Genomic DNA, 21,397 nt, shown 5'->3' with positions numbered 1-21,397 from the left:
ATGACCTGGAGGAGGGGTTAGAAGGTTGGGTGAGCAAGTTTGCGGATGATACGAAAGTCGGAGGAGTTGTAGACAGTGAGGAAGGATGTGGCAGGTTACAGCGGGATATAGATAAGCTGCAGAACTGGGCAGAAAGGTGGCAAATGGAGTTCAATGTAGCTAAGTGTGAGGTGATTCACTTTGGTAAGAGTAATAAAAAGATGGGGTACTGGGCTAATGGACGGATACTTGGTAGTGTGGATGAGCAGAGGGATCTTGGTGTCCATGTACACAGATCTTTGAAAGTTGCCACCTAGGTAAATAGTGCGGTGAAGAAGGCATATGGCGTACTGGCTTTTATTGGTAGAGGAATTGAGTTCCGGAGTACTGAGGTCATGTTGCAGTTGTATAAGACTCTGGTGCGGCCGCATCTGGAGTATTGTGTGCAGTTTTGGTCGCCATACTATAGGAAGGATGTGGAGGCACTGGAACGGGTGCAGAGGAGGTTTACCAGGATGTTGCCTGGTATGGTAGGAAGATCGTATGAGGAAAGGCTGAGGCACTTGGGGCTGTATTCATTGGAGAAAAGAAGGTTTAGGGGTGACTTGATAGAGGTGTACAAGATGATTAGGGGTTTAGATAGGGTCGACAGTGAGAATCTTTTTCCACATATGGAGTCAGCTATTACAAGGGGGCATAGCTTTAAATTAAGGGGGGGGTAGGTATAGGACAGATGTTAGGGGTAGGTTCTTTACTCAGCGAGTCGTGAGTTCATGGAATGCCCTGCCAGTAGCAGTGGTGGACTCTCCCTCATTATGGGCATTTAAGCGGGCATTGGATAGGCATATGGAGGATAGTGGGCTAATGTAGGTTAGGTGGGCTTGGATTGGCGCAACATCGAGGGCCGAAGGGCCTGTACTGCGCTGTATTCTTCTATGTTCTATGTTCTACCTCTAAGTATTTTTTCATTATTATTGCCATTAATAATATCTTGACTGTATTTTAACCACCAACATCGAGAGTGTGTTGCTGGAAAAGTACAGCAGGTCAGGCATTAGCCGAGGAGCAGGAGAATTGATGTTTTGGGCATCAGCCCTTCATCAGGAATGCGGCTTGTGGGTCGGGCGGCTGAGAGATAAATGGGAGGGGGGTGGGGTAAGGTAGCTGAGAAAGCAATAGGTGGATGAAGGTGAGGGAGAAGGTGATAGGTCAGGGGGGTGGACCAGACAGATGGGAAAGGTGGTGGACAGGTCAGGAGGACGGTGTTGGGTTGGAGGCTTGGAACTGGGATAATGTGCAGAGAGGGGAAATGTGGAAACAGTTGAAATCCCAGTCTTCACTTTCTCCCTTTTAACTATCAACACCAAGTACACCTTATAAATATGGATTTTGGTTTTCTAGAAATGTTATTCATTACATTGGACATCAGAAACAAAATCAGAAATTGCTGGAAAACTCAGCAGGTCTAGCAGCGTTGTGGAAACAAAGCAGTCAATGCTTTGACTCCACAGACCTTTCTTCAGAATGTTTCAGAATGGTAGATTTATTAAACACAGAGGAGTTCCAAGAGATACATATTGCGAGGAAGAGTGAGGACAGGTGAAACTAAAGGATACAAGTAAGTGCAGGAAAAAAAACACCTGAGAGAAAATGTGTACAGAACTTTGACGATTACAGAGCAGGTTGAAAGAGTGGTTAGAAATACATACAGAATTTTGGTTATAAAGCAAGGTAAAGAACAGAAATAAGAAAATTATGAGCATTTATAAAGTACTGGTTCTAATTCAAAACTAATATTGTGTCTAATTCTAGGCACTGTAAATTTTTAGGAATATCAAGACTATGGCAACGGCGCAAAAAGGAGTTCTGAGACTAATTCCAGGGATGAGAGAGTCTCATTATGTGGTTAGATTGGAGAAGTTGGGCTTGCTCTCTTTTGAGAAGTGCAAGTCGAGAGGAGATTTGATAGAGATATTCAAAATGATGAGGGGTCTGGACAGAATCATTAGAGAGTAGCTGAGTAGGAGATTCAAAACAAAGCAAGCTGATTTGAATGAATGAATGATTTATTGTCACAAATATCCAGGGAGATGCAGTGAAAAGAGCTCTGTCTCCTCAGTCCAGCAGCATTTTGAGGTACAAAAAGAATGAAAAGAACATATTTAAATAGAGTTCATCTTCATCAGCCAGGGCCCCAAAGACAGCTCCAGGATTTTTACAAGGTCCCTGCTCCGGACCTTCTGCAGCATGATTTGTCATGTATGATCACAAACTAGCTACATGCTGTGGGATCTAAATCTTTTTCAGTTTCACTGCTGAGGAGAGACGATATGCTGTGTATCAACAGTCACTGTTGCATGATGGGGGAACCTGCCATCTTGGCAAAGTCACTTGCTCATTCTATCTAGAATGGAAAACAATGTATTCTCTCACAATCCATCTATTTCTCACCTGCATGCTGATCCTCAGCAACAGTCAAGGGATTGTTTTTCACATTTATTCTGATGTTCATCACCATCTCCAGCTCTCCCACCACTACCTTCCCAGTTTTCAATAACCTGCTTGTATTGCCTGAATTCTACATGGGCAGCAGATTTGTTACTTCAACTGGACTTGATACTCCTGGCCTGGAGATAGAAATGTTTCTCTTTCTGATTACCAATTGCTGAGCCCCGCAGGGAATAGTATGTCTGATGAGAACTTGATCAGGCTCAACCATGACATCCACCATGGTCAAATGTCATGTCAATGTTCATTAGCTCGGTCCACAACTGGAGAATGGCTGCTTAGATGAGGTACTGGAAAGCCACCAGGGCAAGCTGCAGAAGAGGCAAAAAATGCAAGTGAATTTGCATTTACTTAAGCAAAGATTAGGAATTCATGAAAATAAAAAAAACCTTCAGAATAACTATTGTTTAAAGGAAGCCCATGATGGTGTTGAAAATTAATGACTGCACTGGGGACAAAACAGAAAAAAAATCATTAAAACTCTCTATGTTCATTCCACAGAGAATATATTTACACACAGAAATTATTATTGATTTTCTTTGATTAGTTTGTATATACAAAAGAAAACCACACTGTTGTGAAGAAAATTAATTTCAGAGGCAGACATTTTCAACCTGCTTTTGACAAAAATTTATTTTCCTGGTCAGTTTACATGATACAGTTTATTGATTATCTGGTTGGCCATGTCACTTAAAAAGCAAACTCCACCATAGATCCATTCATAAAATGAAAGAGCACTTGCTCAGGTGAAAACGTGAAAAAAATATTAAATTGGACATTTCAGGGAATTTGAATGCTCTTAATTTTGAAAATCGATTTTGAAATGGGGTGAAAGTATCATAGTGTTTTTTTGAAACTGTATGTTATATATTCATAAGCAATGCTCAATAAATTGAGCTTTCATATCCATGAATGAGGAACAGTAATTTGCGTTAAATAAATCATTATATGAACACAATGGGTTACGTTATGGAAATCATGACATGCCAGATTTACATTCCAAAAAGCTCTGGCCCATAATCTGAAATCAATTAATACAAAAATTCATCAGAAAAGGGTCCTCCCACACTTTGTGTTTTAATTTATGAGCTAGATTGATCAATATGATTCCAGGTCAAGTTCTCATCTTTGCTAGTTACCTGAGTATCAGTTAAAGAAATAAGTGCACCATTCTTCCTCCAGGAAAAATACAGATCAATTATTAATATTGCTCTTCCCTATCTCGTGGCCTCCACAAGAAGGTGTACATGTAGATATTCGAAGAAGGCAATTGGAATTGGTTGGGGTCAAGTTAAAAGGCTTGTCAGCAACTAATATTCAGATTTTTATGTGAGGAATGGGCAAGCAGACAAGGTATTGGTTGTAGTACAGCTCAAATAAATCTACCTCCAACAAGTGGAGGAGAAAACTGGGTGTGTGAGAGTGGAGGGATAATTTAGCATTTAGTCAATCTGGCTGGCAGATTCAGTGAGTAACTGTGTACAGTAGTGACCTGGGTAAATTCAGCATTCCAGTGCTGCCAGTGGGAGGTCACCCTCATAGGGAGTGTGACTGGAGACCAGGCTACTATATTCAATTCTCTAAGTTTTTGGTGAAGCTCCCTGTTGAGAGAAGTGGAGCGACAATACAGTTTATTGAAAAGAGCAAAATCAACAATTCACAGCACAAATTAATTTCAATTTCTATTTTTCAATCTCAAAACAATAAAATCATTAACTTAAATGGAAATTAATCCTATATTTCAAGTGAAAATTAACACAACATTTTCCAACAGTACATTTTTTAAAAATAGAAGCAAGTTATGTTCATGGTATAATCAACTTACACTGTCATACAGCCAATTTACATTATGAGATAAACATCCTTCTTTATTTCAAAACCATTTTCATAAAAAAGTCATTTACAGGTCGATACAAATATTCTAAATCAGTTCTGTACAGGGTTTTCTGACAAAAAAACAAACAAAACATTGAAATTTTGACATTTTTCAGAGCTTCTCTACAGTTCTAAAACCAAAGGCATTTTCTGCATATGCAGGAAACTATTTATGTTCATTTTGAGGCACCAAGTTGGTCTGACAACTGAAGGGACCCTTATTAATCTTTGGTAGAAAGATCTTAAGTGGTGGCCTTTCCCAACCACACCTTGGCAGCAGCAATCCTAAACTTCCCTCAGCATGTCTTCCTGGACCTTGGAATGTGCCAGTCTGCTACACCTAGTCGGGGTCAACTCATTACACTGGAAAACCAACTACTGTTGGGCAGACCAAAGAGCATCTTTCACTAAGCTGATGGTCTTCCAGGTGCAGTCGAAGCTTATGTTGGTGTGCAACCCGGAGAACAGACCATAGAGCAGAATCATGGAGCTGCTCTGGACAAAGTTTGACAAAAAGCATTGCATCTTTCTCCAGAACATCTTTGCAAAGGCACATTCCAAAAGGGTGTGTGTGACAGTCTCTTCCTCTCCCCCACAGCCACTTTGAGGGCAGTGCATGGTGGTGCACAGAGGCTGGGCGTGCATGAAGGATCTATCGGGCAGAGCCTTTTTCACCACCAACCAAACTTTGTCTTGGTGCTTGTTGGAAAATTCTGGTGATGAGGCATTCTGCCAAATGACTTTGACAGTTGTGACAATACAACGACTTAAGGAGGTGTATTTTGTCCTTTTTGTTTATATGAGGCTAGACTGAGACAGAGGTGGAGAATAGTCTACTCAAATGAGTAAACAGCTTGTGAGGCCTTGGGTTTTTTTTAAGCTAGAACAATAGAAGTAGCCTAAATGGGTGGACTCAAACTCCCACAGAACCAGGATTTTTTTTGTTTTAGTTTTTCGGTAGAGGTTGTCACTGGGGTCTTGAAGCTGGATGTGGAAGCTCTTATTCCTCTCTCTGCTACATCTCTGTAAAGGCTGGAGATCTCTTCCTGCTGCTGGCATTGCATGTGAAACAATATTAGAATTTGCCTTTGCTAAGAGTGTGTTTATGGGATGTTACTATATTGGAACAGTTAATTAGTAGTATTTGTTAAGTATTTTGATAAAGTTAGAGTTAAGCCAATTATTTTCTTCTCTTTTTTTAATTTGACTGTATATTAACTCTAGTGTTGAAATAAAGTGTATTTTGCTTAAAGTTGATAATTTGACCAATTGAATTGCATCTGGAATGCAACCTCTTACACTTACTTTTAAAATAAGAATGGTTAGACTCGGCAAGAAGGTGGTGATTCTGTAGGACTGCTGTGGACAGCTCTGCCTAACAGCCAAGGCATACTGGTGCTTTTTGCCATCCCTGGCCAACTTATGTGGTGGAAATATTAGTTTAAAACCTTACAGAACACATATTTGTTAATATTTGGGAGGGGGAAGGATGCCAAAGGGAAAAGGAGCAATCAAACAGCAACAGGGAGGACACTCCCCTGCAGCACCTACACACGCAGCAGCAGCCTCTCCTGAACCCCCAGGGACCTGACAGACTCACAGGAATTGGCTGCGGCGATGGAGAGACTTACCTTGAAAGTTGCAGCTGCGATTGAGGAAATCCGTGGGGAGATTCGTGCCCAGCTGCAACTTATTGCATCTATGCTGCAGAAGCACGAGTAGGAGATCCAGGGCCTCAGGAAGAGGCTGGAGGAGGTTGAGGGTCGAACTAAGGCCTCGGAAGCTGGAATGGGATCCTCATCCAGTCAGATCCAGGTGCTGGAGCGAGAGGTGCGGGCCTTGCGAAACCATGTCGACGACCTCGAAAATCGAGGTCGGAGGATAAAACTCCGAATTGTCGGGCTCCCTGAAGGTGAGGAAGATGAGCAGCCAGTCAGTTTCTTTGAAAACTGGCTGCCGAAGGTTTTGGGCCTTCACATCGAGTCCAGCAAGCTTCAGATTGAAAGGGGTTACAGTGCACAGGTCCGGGCCGGTGTAGCATCCCCGCCTGGTCCTAGTGCACTTCCACTCACATAAGGACAAGCAAAAAGTCAAAGAAGCTTCCAGATCCCTGGGAAAAGATCCGCAGGCGCTGCTGTACAAGGGGTCAAAAATCATGTTTTTCCAGGATTTTCCAGCAGCTGTAATCTGAAAGAGGAAGTCCTTCGATGAAGTTAAAAAGTGGCTGAGGAACCTGGGCATCCAGTACTCCATGAGATACCCTGCAGTACTTCGTTTCAGCCATGAGGGCTCAGTTTGTACATTTGACTCAGCAGATAAGGCTAAAAACTTTGTGGACACTTTAAAATAGATGGATTGGCCTGAAGAATATGGTTAATGTTTGTTCTCTATTTGTTCTCTTTTCTATTTTTTCCCATGTTCTCCCTTCCTTTGTTTTATTCCTTTCTTTTTCCCTAATAATTTCCTTTTTGGAAAGGGGGGCAAAAGACTTTTGAATAAGTTGTTCCTATTTTTTTTAATAACTGGATTTTCTGATGGGAAATTTTGTGGATGTTCTTTGTTGTCTCTCTCTCTCCCTTTTTTTGTTTGTTCTGCTTCTCTTTTAGTCACAGGTAGGGGTGTCATGAAGCCTGGGATGGGTGGGATGCTCATCCTGACTTTGTCTTTTGATTTAAGGATCATCTCCTTGTTTTTTTTCTGGCCTAAGGCTGGGGCACAGTCCAGGTTTGAAGGAGCTGTGAAGGAGGGGATGGGTAGGGTGAGTGCCCCCTATGGCCAGGGGGAAGAGTCTTCCATTCAAGGTTCTATAGTTGGTTTTCTTTGTAGTTTTTTGGTAGTAATAGTTGTTTATAGTTATGATAGAGTAGTTTTTTTATATATAGTTTTTCGATTCTATGAGTCTTTATTTACTTATGCTTGGCGCTTTGTAAGCAGAGTTCTCCCTCCAAGGGGTTCAAGGGTGTCTGAAAGGGGATATGGCTAAGTGTCTTATTAAATGGTGCACCTGGAACATTAAGGGAAGTCATTCGCCTATTAAAAGCAAAAAAGTGCTTTCTAGCCTTAAGAGGGAAAGGGTTGATATCGCTTTGTTGCAGGAAACCCATCTTGATTATGGGGAATACCTGAAATTACAACAGGGGGGTTATGACCGGGTATTCTTTTCATCCTTTACGATTAAAAGTAGGGGAGTGGCGGTACTTATCCAGAAAAATCTTCCATTCACATTGTTAGAGCAAGTGAAAGATGAGCAGGGATGGTTTGTGATACTTAAAGTCCTGATACATGGGGAGGAATATGGCATTTTAAATGTCTACAGACCTCCAGCGCAACCCCTCAAATTTTTGATTAGTGCTTTCTCTAAGTTGAGTGCTTTTGGAACAAGGCACATTATTATAGGAGGGGATTTTAATTGCCTTTTGGATCTGACAGTGGACAGGATGCCTTGTGGGCCCCCAACTATTTCTTCGCAGGCCAAGCAGGTGGTTGACTTATGCGAGGAGTTGAGGCTGGTGGATATTTGGAGATGTCTTCACCCTACCGGCAGGGACTTCACCTTTTTTTCAAACCCACATAAATGTCACATGAGGATTGACCGCTTTCTGGCTCCCTCGGCCCTCCTGGATTTGATTATGGGTTGTAAAATTGGGAGTATAGCTATCTCTGATCATGCAGCAGTATATTTGGAGGTTAAGGCCAAGAGTGAAGGGCTAGGTTTGCGGCACTGGCATTTGGACCCCTTTCTCCTTAAGGGTTCCAAATTTGTGGAATACGTTTTGAAGGAGCTTCAGGAATTCTTGACTACCAACTCAGGCACGTCTAGTAGTCCATCTATGTTATGGGAGACTGCTAAGGCCTTTGCTAGGGGATTAGCTATTTCCTATTCGGCTAGCCAGAAATGACAGGAGGGGGCACAACAGCATCTGTTTGAGACACGTTGAAAGCCGCGGAGGCAGCACATTTTGCATGGCATTCAGTGACTAAGCTACAGTGAATCACAGCCCTTTGGGCTGCCTTGAATTCAATACTGACACAAAACACAAAGAAAGAACTTGCTTTAGCTAGACAAAGGCTGTTCGAATATGGGGATAGGCCAGGGAAGTATTTAGCATAGCTGACTAGGAAAAAGCGTTCTCCCCAATCCATTACTGCAATCAGAGACAGCGCCGGGGTCCTTACAATGCTAAAAAGATTAATGAGGCTTTCGGAGCTTTTACTCTGAATTGTATCAGTCTGAAGGTTGCGAGGACAGGAGGGCTAAAATGGAGGCCTTTTTTAAGAACCTGGACCTCCCAGGGGTAACCTTGGAACAGGCTTCTTTCCTTAATGCTGAAAATGTGTTGCTGGGAAAGCGTAGCAGGTCAGGCAGCATCCAGGGAACAGGAGAATCAACGTTTCGGGCATAAGCCCTTCTTCAGGAATGAGGAAAGTGTGTCCAGCAGGCTAAGAAAAAAGGTAGGGAGGAGGGACTTGGGGGAGGGGCATCAAAAATGCGATAGGTGGAAAGAGGTCAAGGTGAGGGTGATAGGTCAGACTGGGGTGGGGGCGGAGAGGTCAGGAAGAAGATTGCAGGTTAGGAAGGCGGTGCTGAGTTCGATGGATTTGACTGAGACAAGGTGGGGGGAGGGGAAATGAGGAAACTGGTGAAATCCGAGTTCATCCCTTGTGGTTGGAGGGTTCCTAGGCGGAAGATGAGGCGCTCTTCCTCCAACCGTCGTGTTGTTGTGGTCTGGCGATGGAGGAGTCCAAAGACCTGCATGTCCTTGGTGGAGTGCGAGGGGGAGTTGAAGTGTTGAGCCACAGGGTGGTTGGGTTGGTTGGTGCGGGTGTCCCAGAGCTGTTCTCTGAAACGTTCCGCAAGTAGGCGGCCTGTCTCCCCAATATAGAGGAGGCCACATCGGGTACAGAGGATGCAATAGATGATGTGTGTGGAGGTGCAGGTGAATTTGTGGCGGATATGGAAGTTTCCTTTGGGGCCTTGGAGGGAGGTGAAGGGGGAGGTGTGGGCGCAAGACTTGCACCTCCTACGGTTGCAGGGGAAGGTGCCGGGAGTGGAGGTTGGGTTGGTGGGGGGTGTGGATCTGACGAGGGAGTCACGGAGGGTGTGGTCTTTACGGAATGCTGATAGGGGAGGGGAGGGACTCCGTAAATCATTTCTGACGCCCCTCCCCCAAGTCCCTCCTCCCTACCTTTTAAGTTAGCGTGCTGGACACACTTTCTTCATTCCTGAAGAAGGGCTTGTGCCGGAAATGTCGATTCTCCTGTTCCCTGGATGCTGCCTGACCTGCTGCGCTTTTCCAGCAACACATTTTCAGCTCTGATCTCCAGCATCTGCAGACCTCACTTTCTTCTCTCCTTAATGCCCCCTTGACAGTTCAGGAAATACAGGAGGCAGCTAGGCAACTTCAGAGTGGGAAAGCGCCTGGCCCTGATAGTCTTCCGGGTGAGTTTTATAAGGAGTTTATAGGGATTCTGTCAGAGCCGATGTTGGAGATGTACAATCACTCCTATATGCATGAATGCCTACCACCATCTTTGAAAGAAGTTAATATTTCCTTAATTCTTAAGAAGGGGAAGGTTCCTGAGGATTGTGCCTCATACAGGCCAATCTCTCTATTAAATTCAGATTTCAAGATTCTGTCCAAGATCCTAGCGCTGAGATTGGAAAGGGTGTTGCCCCATATTATTAAAGAGGACCAGACAGGCTTTATAAGGGGCCGTAGGTTCTCTAATAATATTAGAAGGTTGCTGAATGCGGTCCAAGTTTGTCAGCAACGATCGATTCAGGGGTTGGTGATTTCCTTAGATGCAGAGAAAGCATTTGACCCGGTGGAATGGCCATATCTTTTTTATGTCTTAGAATAGTTTGGGTTGGGTGGAGTCTTTGCTAGATGGGTGGATGTTTTATATCGCCACCCTCTGGCCGCGATCATCACCAACGGGATGAAGTCTGGGAATTTTATAATTGGTAGGGGTAGTCGGCAAGGCTGCCCCCTCTCACCGTTGTTGTTTACGTTGGTGATAGAGCCGCTGGCAGAGGCTATTCATCAGAACATCCACATAACTGCTCCGGAAGTGGGATTGAGGGCAAACAAGATTACATTGTACGCGGATGGTGTCTTTCTGTTTTTACCGAACCCGATCATCTCTGTACCCCATTTGATACAATGTATCAATTCATTTGGGGCTATTTCAGGATATAAGATTAACTTTGCAAAATCGAAGGCTATGCCTTTGGGGAACGTTAAGGATGTGCCAGAAGTTGAAGGTGGCCCTAAGTTCCCTTTAAAGTGGTCACGGGCAGGGTTCCGGTACCTCGGCATTTTTATTACCCCCAAGTTTGAACTGTTATTTCGGACTAACTTTGCTCATTTGCTCAACAATATTAGGCGAGATCTCAAGAGATGGGAGGCTCTTCAATTTTATGGCTGGGCCGAATATCTCTCATTAAGATAAATGTTCTTCCTCGTTTGCTTTATCCCATGCATATGCTCCCTATAATGTTTCCCAGGTCAACGCTGCAGAAGCTTATGGGGTGGTTTGGTTCATTTGTCTGGCATCGTGGACGGCCCCTCATCAAACTTACTAAATTGCAGTTGCCTCAAGGAGGGGTAGGAGTTGATTTCCCAGACATCAGAAAGTATCAATTGAGTTCCCTGCTGTCCTTTGTCTGCAACTGGGTAGGTAACAATCCAAACTCAATATGGCTGAATATTGAGGCCTCCCAAGCAAAGTGTCGTCTTATTAACCTATTGTTCATGGATAAGATGAGGACAGTTATGGACCACTGCCCAAACCCCATTGTCATTAGTACAGTCAAGACATGGAGGGCGATGCATCAGAGTGAGGGTTGTTTATCCAAGACTTCGCCACTTACACCTATAGTTGGCATGTCAGGGTTCTGACCAGGGATGATGGACTCAGGGTTCAAACTATGGGCAGCGAGAGGAGTTTCTAATTTGGGAGACTTGTTTGAGGGGGAGGTTATGATGTCTTTTGAGCAACTGAGCCACAAATAAGGGTTGCCCAGCAGAAACCTTTTCTGTTTTTTTCAGGTTAGGGATTTCATCCAGAAGAAGACTACACTTCTCACTAAGCCGTATAAGCCCGATAGAGAGAGGTTGTTGCTACGTTCCACTAGCACCCTTTCGGTTAGTGCCCTCTATTGCCTGCTGGGTGGCAGGGCCTGGCAGGATATTAACTGGTCTGGGAGCAAGAGCTGGGAGTGGAGATCTCTTCTAAAACATGGGAGTATATATGGGAGAATATTCGAAAGATCTCACTCCGTAACAGGACATGCGCTACGCAGTTAAAAGTTCTACACAAGGCTTATCTGGCACCAGACCGTCTGGCGAAGTTTAAAAAAGGGGCATCTTCAATGTGCCCCAAATGTAAAATAAGTGTAGGTACTCTTACACATTGCTCCTGGACATGCCACAGGCTCCGTGTTTATTGGAGCGCTGTGGCGGGAGAGATAGGGAGGGTATTGAGGACTGAAGTCAAAGTAGACCCGATATCTCTCCTCTTAGGTCTACCGAATTTACCATCTTTAGATAGGCATGGGAAGATACTATTTAATATTCTTGCACACTGTGCATGGAAGAATATTCTGATGAACTGGGTGTCTGAGAACCCGCTGGGCTTGCTGGGATGGCAGAAGTTAAGTATGGAGCACATTCCCTTGGACTTTTTCACAAACATGGTGCACTGCACAACAGACAATTTTTATAAGACATGGCAGCCCTACTTGAGTTATTTGGATATAGATTTATCAGTTATCTTAACTAGGCCATTTGTTTAACCAGGATGATTAGATTTGTCAAGCTCCGGGCCCTGGAGGGGGTCTCCCGAGTTAATACGGGTATGTATACAATGCTCCTGTTCCTTTGTATGGGAGCCTTGCGCTGAGCATAGCTGTTCTGTATTTTGTGTTTTTTTTGCTTTTCTTTTTTTTGGTGTTGCTTTGGACAGTGTTAGGGTTTGCTTTGTATTATAGAATAGGTTAGTAGTTGTATTGTAATTTGTGTTTTTTTTCTTTTTATTATATATTTTATATTTGTTATTGATTTTTTTTCAATAATTTTATATGTTTGTAAAGTTTTTAAAAATTGCTAATAAATATATTTACAAAAAAAAAATAAGAATGGTTAGGGTCTAACTATCTTCTTAATATATTTTGAGGGAGTTTGGTCTGGTCCATAACACACTTTGTTCAAGGAACCATGCGACAGGAGGTCCCCTCTCCTTTTCCAATAGGATCTTAGGATGTTACATGCTGACCATTTCCTGATGGACTTGCTGTCAAAGATGGTTTTCTTTGCAAATTTTTCCGAGAGACAGGTGATACAGAATGGGTTCAACTATTTGGAATATTGTAAGGCAATGAAACCAGATTCAGATCCTTATTTTATTCATTGCAAACATATAGTTTATTCATAAAAAATGTTTATATACATGCACAGGTACTAAAGCAGTTTTATACAGTTTTATACAGGTACTAAAGCAGTTTTATATCAAGAAAAGTAAACCTAAGATTTGACACTGCCTGCAGTTGCAAAGGCCAAAGACATTTCTAACTTATGTTGGACACTATTTATACTCATTTGAGGTAACAAGATAAGTCTGACAACAGAATGGACCCCAGTGTATTATGGCAGAATGATCTTAGATGGTGGTCTTTCCCCACTGTGCCTTGCTCGCCACTTTATTCAGCACCAACAAAGGCTAAGAAAAGAAGGATGTTCAAATTACAGGAGTTCCATAAGGCCAGAGGAACAGGAGTAGGCCATTCAACTCATCAAGTCTGCTCCACGTTTAATTCAATCATGGCTTCAAAGCTTTTCATCCATCCCATCCCCATATTCCTTTACAGCATCGATAGTTAATCTCTAAATACACACAAAGACTGAGTTTCCACAACTTCTGGGGTAGAGGATTCCAATGAATTATCATGTACCTCGGAATAAAAGAAATTTTCATCTGGGTCTGAAATGGCATGGCCATTTTTGTTTAAATTGTGCCCATTGGTTCTAGACTCCTCAGTCAGGGAAAACATCTAACCTGCAGCTATCCTGTCTATCCTTTTAAGTATTTAGTAATCTTCAAAGAGGTTGCCTCATTCTTCATAACACAAGTGAATACAGGCTCAGTTTGCCGAGTCTGTCTTCATTAGCAGTCCTGCCATCCCAGTAACACATCTGGTGAGCCTTCACTCATGCTCCCGCGAGGAGGTTGATTCATCAACTTCACCAACACATTCCACCCTGATCTTAAAGTTACCTGGACCATCTCTGACACCTCCCTCCCCTTCCTGGACCTCTCCATCTCCATTAATGATGACCGACTTGACACTGACATTTTTTACAAACCCACCGACTCCCACAGCTACCTGGATTACACCTCTTCCCACCCTACCTCTTGCAGAAATGCCATCCCGTATTCCCAATTCCTCCGCCTCCGCCGTATCTGCTCCTTGGATGCTGCCTGAACTGCTGCGCTCTTCCAGCACCACTAATCCAGAATCTGGTTTCCAGCATCTGCAGTCATTGTTTTTACCTCCCAGGAGGAGCAGTTCCACCACAGAACACACCAGATGGCCTCCTTCTTTAGAGACCGCAATTTCCCTTCCCACGTGGTTAAAGATGCCCTCCAACGCATCTCGTCCACATCCCGCACCTCCGCCCTCAGACCACACCCCTCCAACCGTAACAAGGACAGAACGCCCCTGGTGCTCACCTTCCACCCCACCAACCTTCGCATAAACTAAATCATCCGCCAACATTTCCGCCACCTCCAAAAAGACCCCACCACCAGAGATATATTTCCCTCCACACCCTTTTCCACCTTCCGCAAAGACCGTTCCCTCCATGACTATCTGGTCAGGTCCACGTTCCCCTACAACCCACCCTCCCATCCTGGCACCTTCCCCTGCCACCACAGGAACTGCAAAACCTGCGCCCACACTTCCTCCCTCACCTCCATCCAAGGCCCTAAAGGAGCCTTCCACATCCAAAGTTTTACCTGCACATCCACTAATATCATTTATTGCAGCGGTTGCTCCCGATGTGGACTCCTCTACAGTGAGGAGACTAGACGCCTCCTAGCAGAGCGCTTTAGGGATCATCTCTGGGACACCCGCACCAATCAACCACACCGCCCTGTAGCCCAACATTTCAACTCCCCCTCCCACTCTGACGAGGACATGGAGGTCCTGGGCCTCCTTCACCGCCGCTCCCTCACCACCAGACGCCTGGAGGAAGAACGCCTCATCTTCCGCCTCGGAACACTTCAACCCCAGGGCATCAATGTGAACTTCAACAGTTTCCTCATTTCCCCTTCCCCCACCTCACCCTAGTTCCAAACTTCCAGCTCAGCACTGTCCCCATGACTTGTCCTACCTGCCTATCTTCTTTTCCACCTATCCACTCCACCCTCCTCCCTGACCTATCACCTTCATCCCCTCCCCCACTCACCTATTGTACTCTATGCTACTTTCTCCCCACACCCACCCTCCCTAGCTTGTCTCTCCACACTTTAGGCTCTCTGCCTTTATTCCTGATGAAGGGCTTTTGACCGAACGTCGATTTTGCTGCTCCTCGGATGCTGCCTGAACTGCTGTGCTCTTCCAGCACCACTAATCCAAAATCTGGTTTCCACCATCTGCAGTCATTGTTTTTACCTACCTTCATTGCACTCCCTCAATGGCAATAGTGCCTTTCTTGCGGTAAGGAGACCAAAACTGTATCCAGTACTCAAGGTGCAACCTGAGTTCCTATTAAATTGAAACAAGGTTTTGCTACTCCTATAATCACATCCTTTTGTAACTCAGCCTAACATTACTTTCAACATCTTAATAGCTTGCTGCATATATAGATATACAGAATATAGAATGTTACAGTGCAGTACAGGCCTTCGATGTTGCACTGAACTGTGGAAATAATCTGATGCCCATCTAACCTACATCATTCTATTATTATTCATATATATGTCCAATGACCATTTAAATGCCCTTAACATCGGCCAGTCTTCTACTGTTGTAGGCAGGTCATTCCATGTGCCTACTACTCTCTGAGTGAAGAAATTACCCCTGATATCTGTTCTATATCTATCACCCATCAATTTAAAACTATGCACACTCGTGTTAGCCTTCACTATCCAAGGAAAAAGGCTCTCACTGTCCACCCTATCTAACCCTCTGATTATCTTATACATCTCAATTAAGTCACTTCTCAACCTTCCTCTCTTCAATGAAAACAGCCTCAGTTCCCTCAGCCTTTCCTTGTAAGACCTTCTTCCTTCCATACTAGGCAACATCCTAGTAAATCTCCTCTGAATCCTTTCCAAAGCTTCCACATCCTTCCTATAATGCGGTGACCAGAACTGCATGCAATACTCCAGGCGCGGTCTTACCAATGTCTTGTAAGGCTGAAGCATGACCTCGTGGCTCCAAAACTCAATCCTCCGACCAATAAATGCCAACACAACATATGCCTTCTTAACAACTCTAACAACCTGGGTGGCAACTTACAGGGATTTATGTACCAGGACACTGAGATCTTTCTGTTCATCCACACTGTCAAGATTTTTACCATTAGCCCAGTACTCTGCATTCCTGTTACTTCTTCCGAAGTGAACTACCTCACACTTTTCCACATTAAACTCCATTTGCCACTTCTCAGCCCAGCTCTGCATTTTAACTATGTCTCTCTGTAACCCATAGCATCCTTTGGCACTATCCACAAGTCTGCCTACCTTAGTGTCATCTGCAAATTTACTAACCCACCTTCTACGCCCTCATCCAGATCATTTATAAAAATGGCAACAGCAGTGGCCGCAAAACAGATCCTTGTGGCACGCCACTGGTAACTGAGCTCCAGGATGAATGTTTCCCATCAACCACCACCTTCTGTCTTCTTTCAGCGAGCCAATTTCTGATCCAAACTGCTAAATCACCTTCAATCACGAAACTCCATATTTTGTGCAATAGCCTACCATGTGAAATCATATCAAATGCCTTACTGAAGTCCATAGACACCACATTATTGCTTTACCTTCATCTACCTGTTTTGTCACCTTTTCGAAGAACTCAATAAGGTTAGTGAGGCATGACCCACCCTTCATAAAACCATGTCGACTATCCCTAACCAAATTATTCCTTTCCAGATGATTATAAATCCTATCCCTTATAACCTTTTCCAACACCTTACCCACCACTGAAGTAAGGCTCACTGGCCAATAATTGCCGGGGTTTTCCCGACTCCTCTTTCTTCAACAAGGGAACAATATATGCTAGCCTCCAGTCTTCTGGCATTACTCCTGTCGACAATGATGACATAAAGCTTGAAGCCAAAGGCTCTGCAATCTCCTCCCTGGTTTCCCAGAGAATCCAGGGATAAATACCATCCGGCCCAGGGGTCTTATCTATTTTCAGATCTTCTAAAATTACTAAAACCTCCTCTTTGTCAACCTCAATCCCATGTAATCTTGTAGCCTGTATCTCCATGCACATTACCCTTTTCCAATGTGAATACTGATGAAAAGTGTTCATTAAGCACTTCCCTATGTCCTCAGATTCCACACACGACTTTCCACTACTATCTTTGATTGGCCCTAATCTTACTCGATTCATTCTTTTATTCCTGCTATATATATATGGAAGTCCTTAGGGTTTTCCTTGATCCTATCCACCAACAACTTCTCATGTCCCCTCGTGGCTTTTCTTAACCCTCTTGTTAGATTTTTTCTGGCTAACTTATAACTCTCAAACCCCCTAACTGAGCCTTCATCCCTCATCCTCACATAAACCTTCTTCTTCATCTTGACAAGAGCTTCTACTTCTTTAGTAAACCATGGCTCCCTCTCTTGACAACTACCTCCCTGCCTGATGGGTATATACTTATCAAGGACCCGCAGTAGCTGTGTCCATCCCCTGCAGTTTCCTTCCCCATCCCATGCATCCTACATCTTGCCTAATTGCATCATAATTGTCTTTCCCCCAGTTATACCTCTTTCCCTGCGGTATATACATATCCCTGCCCATTGCTATTGCAAAATTAACCGAACTGTGGTCACTATCGCCAAAGTGCTCACCTACCTACAAATCTAACACCTGGCCGGGTTCATTCCCCAGTACCAAATCCAATATAGCATCATTCCTTGTTGGCCTGTTTACATACTGTGTCAGAAAACCCTCCTGCACACATTGAACAAAGTCTGACCATCTAAGCTACTTGAACTATAGTATTCCCAGTCAATATTGGGGAGGTTAAAGTCCCCCATAACAACTACCCTGTTACTCTCGCTCCTATCGAGAATCATGTTTCTATCCTTTCCTCTACATCCCTGGAACAATTCTGAGGCCTTTGGAAACTCTCAACAGGGTGACCACTCCTTTCCTGTTTCTAACCTCAGCCCAAACTACCTCAGTGGATGAGTCCGCAACTGTTATTTCAGCTGCTGTAATACTACCCTTGGTTAGCAATGCCAGATCACCGCTCCTTTTACCATCATCTGTTCTTCCTGAAATATCTAAATCCCAGAATCTGCAACAACCATTCCTGTCCCTCCTCTAGCCATGTTTAAAAAAATGGCCAAAATATTGAAATCCCAGGTACCAACCCATGCTGCAAGTTCACCCACCCTATTCTGGATGCTCCTGGCATTGAAGTACAAACATTTCAAATCAACATCCTGATTGCCAGTGCCCTCTTGTAAATCTACCCCTGACTTCACTACCTTCAACCTCTTATGCACTGAAACTATAATTCAGGTTCCCATCCTCCTGCTGCATATTAGTCTTCAGTGACTCATTGACAAGGACAACCAAGTCATTTTGCACATATACAATTTCCAATCTCTCACTTCTTTAATGGCCCAGCAAGACACGCAGTTATATCTAACCACTCAAAAAAGGAATTACACTAGAGAAGTTATCTGGTATCGACCCAAGCACTGGAAATAACAATGGCACCCTCAGCCCTGTCAATCCCTCAGGATTCACCAACGCCTGAGAGTCTGTCAAAACTGGAAAAGATGTCCCAGAGACCAGTCAAGCATCATCCTGCTGTTGTCATATTTACAGAATCATATCTTACAGACAGTGGGAGGGAGTTGCCCTGACGGCGCTCAACATTGACTCCAGACCCCATGAAGTTTCATGGCATCAGGTCAAAGGAAACCTCCTGCTGATTATCATTTCAACACCCCCTTCCTGCTAATGAATCATGTTGAGCACAACTTAAATGAAGCACTGAGGATATGAAGGATCTAGTGAATTGACAACACTACTATTGACTGAGCTGGTCGAGTTTTGAAGAATATAGCTGTTATAGTGCATCAGTGGCAAGATATACTGAAACAAACAGGAGGGAGAAAGATACTTGACATCATCCTCACCAATCTGCCTACTGCAGATACATCTTCTGTTTGAAGATGGTTGCAAATTCTTCCATCTTACTTTTTGCATGATATGCTGGGCTCCTCCGTCATTGAAGATGGGGACATATGGGGGTACTCCATGTCCTGTTACTTGTTTAATTGTCCATCACCATTCATAACATGACATGGCAAGACTGAAGAGCTTAAATCTGATCCATTGATTTTGTGACTACTTACCTCTGTCTATCATTTATAGCTTATGCTGCTTGGTATGTAGGCAGTTCTCTATTGACACCTAATCTTTAGGTATGTTTGATGCTGCTCTTTGCATGTCCTCCTGCACCTTCATTGACCCAGAGCTGATTTCCTCACTTGATGATTAAGATAGAGTGGGAGATGTGCCAGGCAATGGAATAAGATTGCGTTTGCATACACATTTACTGCTGCTGATAGCCCATGGTCCACAGAGGTGAGCTGCTACACCTGTTTAAAGTCTGTCCGACTGAGCACAGTTGTAGTGCTAAATGGATCAGGGGAAAATCATACCTAGCACAAAGGAAGATGGCCGCATTCATTGAAGATCAGTCATCTCAGCTGCAGGATATCACACAACAGCCATTCCTCAGAATAGTGTCCTAGACCCAAAAATCTTCAGCTAATTCATCCATGACATTCGTTCCAATGTAAGGTGAAAATGGGGATGTTCACTGACTGTTGCATAATGTTCAGCACTAATTGTCTGTCCTCAATGCTGAAGCAATCTATGTCCAAATGCACCAAGATCTGGACAAATTTAGGTTTGGATTGACAAGTAGCAAGTAACATTTGTGCCACACAAGTGCCAAGCAATGGCAATCTTCAAGATGAACAAATCTATCCATTACTCCGTGACATTCAATGGTGTTACCATCACTGAAACCCCAAGATCTGTGTCCTGGGGGATATTGTTGGCCAAAAACTGACTGGAATGGCCATATAAATACTGTGGTTACAGTGGTACATCTGAGATCAGGAATACTATGGACCGTAAATCACTTCTTATCTTCCCAAAGTCTTTCCACTATCTAAAAAGTACAAGTTAGGATTGTAATAAAATACTCCTCACTTGCTCAGATGTATACAGCTCCAACAAAACTCAAGAAGTTTGATACCTGAAATGTGTACCCCATCCATCGGCTTCAACATTCACTTCCTTCACCACCAGTACACAGTGGTAGCAGTGTGTGCCATCTGCAGCAATTCACCAACGCCCTTCCAACAACACTTTTCAAACCTGTCACTTCTATTTTGTAGAAAGACAGGGGCAGCAATTACATTGTAGTAGAATCACTTGTAAGTTCCCCTCCAGGTCACAAGCTATCCCAACTTAGAAATATTTTGCAATTTCATCACTGCTCAAAGTCCTGGAGATCTCTTTATAATGGTACTGTGGGTCTTCCCTATACCTCAAGGACTGCATCACTTCAAGAAGACATTGTATCACAAACTTCAGCAGGGCAGTTAGGGATAGGCTGGCTGAGACAACAATATCCACATCGCATGAACAAAAGTTACTGTGATCAGTCTACCTTTGGATATGGAATCAGTCATATGCTGTTTCCCAATGCCCCCTCCACACCTCTTCTTGAACCACTTCCCTTAAAAACACTTGGTGGTATGTTGTGATCAGTTTATCTGTTTTTGGGTCTTCAAATTCCTGTAATGATTTTGGGAGATTCTGTGACTTTCTGTATCACAATGTCCTTACCCACTAAGCTATCAGAGCAGCCCAACTTGTTGGTTTACAATCTCCACCATATTTACTTCAAAAATGGTTATTAATCAGACTGCAGGAAAAGTTCACCATTTTTAGCTCTATATGTTTACTACTGTCCTTTAATTGTCTTAGGCTGTCACTGAAACTACATCAATGAATTGGCACTTTTCATCTGTATGGTATTGGCTGAAATGTAAAAATGAATGCTGTAGGGCAAACTCTGTAAATCAATTCTGATCATTTCCTGCAAGAATAATTTGTCATATTAGCTTCGGTGATTGGCCTATGACTGACTCCGAATGTAGAACTGAAAATATAAGTCAGAATTCCCACATCTATATACTATCCAGTAAACCCCTGCTATAAAGAGTGTATGTAGGGAAAGCATGAGGAAATGTGCTGAAGATGGGATTAAATCTAAATGCAACACTTCCTCCTCCAAAAGATTCAAGACTTACCATGGAAAAGTGTGAAAAGGGTATCCCTCAGATGTCATTGAAAATGTTGAAAAAAAGCCTTCAAAACATCACAAATAAGCTTCTAAAATATTATGTAATATTTATCATGGTGATGCTAAAAATAAAGTGACATTGAAATTCCCAAGCAGCATCGATAATAATAAAATGGATCACAATACAAAAATGAAGAGGCAGATAAGGACAATAACCCAAAAGAGTTGTGGATACTGGAAATCAGAAGCAAAAACAGAAGTTGCTAGAATAAATCAGCAGATGAGGCAGTGTCTGTGGAGAGAAAGCAGAGTTAATATTTCTGGTCCAGTGACCCTTCTTCAGAACTGATAAGGACAATGATTGCTACTACATGAAAGTGCAGTCATAGGACCCAGCTATTAGCTAATAACCTATAAGTTCAAAGTGCATACGAATAGATCCAAAAAACAATTTG

The sequence above is a fragment of the Chiloscyllium plagiosum genome, unplaced genomic scaffold (assembly GCF_037043375.1).
Source record: "Chiloscyllium plagiosum isolate Xiang-an unplaced genomic scaffold, Cpla_swu_hap1 HiC_scaffold_9, whole genome shotgun sequence".
NCBI lineage: Eukaryota > Metazoa > Chordata > Chondrichthyes > Orectolobiformes > Hemiscylliidae > Chiloscyllium > Chiloscyllium plagiosum.
Note: the sequence above shows the minus strand (reverse complement) of the source record.